This window comes from Rutilus rutilus (genome assembly GCF_951802725.1).
Source record: "Rutilus rutilus genome assembly, chromosome: 23".
Lineage (NCBI taxonomy): Eukaryota > Metazoa > Chordata > Actinopteri > Cypriniformes > Leuciscidae > Rutilus > Rutilus rutilus.
The window spans coordinates 14306620-14310641 of NC_140233.1; positions in this window are offsets into that span (position 1 = coordinate 14306620).

Consider the following 4022-nt stretch of genomic DNA (forward strand, 5'->3'; position numbering starts at 1 on the left):
ATGGCATTTTTAAAAAATAACTTCCTGTTGGGCGGAGTTAATGTCTGTGGTGTGAAAGTTGTCCGGCTTGATGAGATTTATATATGTGCAAAGATTGGTGACTGTAGTAGCTGAAAAGGGATGTGCTACAGAGTTCCTTGAACATGCCCATTTTCTAGGTGGTGCTATAGCGTCTCCTCTACACGTCCACGAATTAACCTTTGTCAAGCCATAATGGAAGATTTCTCTGATGAGTGTGCAAAAGATCATGAAAATGAAAGCATGACAAATACCTCAAAAAGACATCCCAGATAGCAAACAGTCATTGAAACTATGTTAAATCAACATTAAGTCATTGAATCAACATCGAACTTTGATGTTGATTCTACATCATTTTGTACCCTGTTTTAATTTTGAAACAACATTGAAATCCTGTCCATAGATCAACAGAATTACGTTGTCAACATTAAGTCATTGAATCAACATCGAACTCTGATGTTGATTCTACATAATTTTGCACCGTTTTAATATTGAAACAATGTTTAAATCCTGTCCATAGATCAACAGAATTTCAATGGTATTTCAATTATCTGGAACATTGAAACAATGTTGAAATTTCAACTGAACTAAGGATCAATGTGATTTGTTGGAATTTCAATCGTTACTAAGCCATAGAAAATGATTGCTAGGCATACGAAAATGTAATGCCCTAAATTAAATAGCCTGTCATGAATATCCTGCTTTATCTACAGTCAGGATGTTAAAAAGTGATGGAACATTTGAAAGCTTTTATGCCTATAACCTAGCCTAAAACACTGACCACACCACACTATTTAAGGTAAAAACAAATTCATTTTATTAGCCTCTTATTTAATTATTTGTCCTCTTTAGCCAATTTACAGTTCATGGTCCTCTGACGTCTGAATGGTTTGTCGTCCAGTCCCTCCCACCGGGGTCTGGTGCATAGCGCAGCCACTTTTGCCCAGTCTGGGCAAAAGTAAATTGGGTGACGGCGGCTGTCCCCATCTGCTGCGTAAGAGCATCTAAAACAGAATATACAAGCACAATGCAAAAAAATTTGCCTATAAGTTAAACAGAACACCCACATATTTGCACACTTGGAAACAAATTCAGTAGCCTAGGTCTAGGATTTTTCAATGATGGGATAAGGCAATTTGTCCAGTGTTGTAGGCTAGCCTATCATGTTTGAAGTGAGTTCAGCACAAGAAAGAAATTAAGACAGGCATGGAACAATGTAAGAGTGAGTAAATCATGATACATCTTTTGGAGGGTGAACTATCCATTTAAAGGATTAGGTCATTTTCAAATACATTTTCTGATCATTTACTCACCAACATGTCATCCAAGATGTCCATGTCTTTCAGTCGAAAAGAAATTAAGGTTTTTGAGGAAAACATTCCAGGATTTTTCTCCATATAAATGGACTTCAATGGCATCCAACTATTCAAATGTTCAAAGAAGGTTCAAATATCCGTCTCAATGGAACTTCAAATGCTCGACACAATCCCAGTCGAGAAATAAGGGTCTTATCTAGCTAAACGGTCAGTCATTTTCTAATTTATACACATATATATACACTTTTTAACCACAAATGCCCATCTTGTATGGCTCTGAGATGCGCCACGCATTACGTCATCACGTTGGTCACAAAAATAAATAAATAAAAATAATAAAAATAAATTAAAACAAAGATATATATGGCTAACAAAAAAAGGATAATAATGTTTAATATGTTGCCAATGCAACAGTAATCCCTTAATAATTCTGTACTTTATTGCATGTTTACGTCTACGTTTAATCTACGATTACGTTTGAGCGCTCCAGCAAGGAGGAGCTTCCAGCAAGGAGGAGCCAGCATGTAAGCGCCACTCATTTCACCACCTTGTGGCAATTAACGTATTGAAGCTCTTCTTCGTCAGATCAAAATTTAAAATTTACACATCACATTACAATGATTTGTTATCTGAATTGTTTGTGCAGTACACAAGTCAATTCAAATTGTATTTTTATTTAATTTATTTAATTAATTAATTAAATTTAATTAATTTATTTCTATAGCACATTTAAAAAAAAGAGTTGCACCAAAGTGCACCACTGTACAGTAAAACAGTGAGCATATAAGAAGAAAGCATAAAAAGAAACCATGCAGAATACAAAATATAAAAACATTAAGCACAATATTATAAAAATCACCATAACTGGTTTGCCATGATTCTCATCCCAACTACAGGATGCTGCAAAAAAGGATTTTATTTTACTAAGAAAACACGAGAAAAATGCAAATAAAGACTTAGGGCCCTATTTTAACGATCTGAAACGCAAGTGTCAAAGCGCAAAGCGCAAGTAACTTTGTGGGCGGGTCTCGGCGCTGTTGCTATTTTCCCGGCGGGATAAATGACTCTTGCGCCTGGCGCAAATCTAAAAGGGGTTGGTCTGAAGTAGCTTCATTATTCATAGGTGTGGTTTGGGCGTAACGTGTATCAGAGCCAATTAACCCAATCAGAGCATCATCTCACATTCCCTTTAAGAGCAGACGCGCTTTTTCCTTGGCGTATTGCTATTATAACGGCGGATTTGCCAGGCGCGCGCCAGGAGCGGTTCACAGCCGAGGAGAGCAACGCTCTCGTCACGGCCGTAAAAGAGAGAGAAGTCAAGTCAAGTCAAGTCAAGTCAAGTATATTTGTATAGCGCTTTTCACAATACAGATTGTATCAAAGCAGCTTCACAGTATTAAATTAAAATAATACAACAAGGTTTGTTTCTAGTGGAATTTATTGATTGATAAAATCAAATTAAATATCCCCAGAATATCCCCAGTGACATTGGGGATCGAGAAACACACCCAAATTAGCTTCGGTTAAACAGGTATATAATAATGTGGGTAAATGTGTAAGCTAGATGTATGATTTTATAATAAATTATCTATCTATCTATCTATCTATCTATCTATCTATCTATCTATCTATCTATCTATCTATCTATCTATCTATCTATCTATCTATCTATCTATCTATCTATCTATCTATCTATCTATCGTTTGTAATAATATGATTTGCAAAAATGAAAACGGCTGCTTCTGTGTAGATTAGAGAAAGTGTATGCGCGTTGTGCACGCTATACATTATGGTCAAGCATGCGCCCTTAAAATAGCCTAATGAACAACGCGCAACGCGCCACTGACTTTAGACTAGGTTTTTTCTGGCCAGTGGCGCAATTGTTTTATGGAACAGTAAAATAGCACCAGGGATTGTTTGCGCCGGAACACGCCTCCTTTTTTGCGCTGAACCGCCCAGGGAGCGCAAGTTCATTCCCTAGTTTAGCGACGTGCTTCTGTGGAGGGAAAAGCGCGCTTTGCGCGGGTGCAAAATAGGAATGAAACATGCGTCGGTGTACAAAGTCAATTGCGCTGGGTGCAAGATAGGGCCCTGAGAGTCAATGTTCAGAAATTATGAATTATTATAATGTTTTGAACAATGCTGTATGCTGTGTTTTCCGGTGTGTTTGTTGTCAAACTCAACAAATCGTTTATTTTTAATTATTAAAAAATGCCATTATTTTATATGAAAAAGTGCATAATTGTATTTTATTAAGAAAATATTTTAGTTTGTCTTGTATATATTTTTTATTAGATCAGATAACATTTTAAGCTGTCATGGTCGTTACAATGTACGGGCGCAATGTTCTATGGGGCATGTTATCACATTTCACTTCCATTCTTTCGGGGTATATCAAGAAAAAAGCATACACTGTATTAATAAAACAAAACCACATAATTGTACTAGACGTGTGGGAAATTAATGTGGGAAAAAATAAATACTCTAACAATTGAAATTGTCTATTTCAATTTATATACAGTATATATATATATATGTTTTATTTAAATTACTTTAATTATAATGAGTTTGCAGTGAACAGTTCAGTAGCATTTTCTGCATTCTGAGTGCCAGTTGGGAGAGTTGCCATCGAGAGTAGCCATGACGACTGTGGCGCATCCTCAAACAACACAGAGAGGACCACTGGAA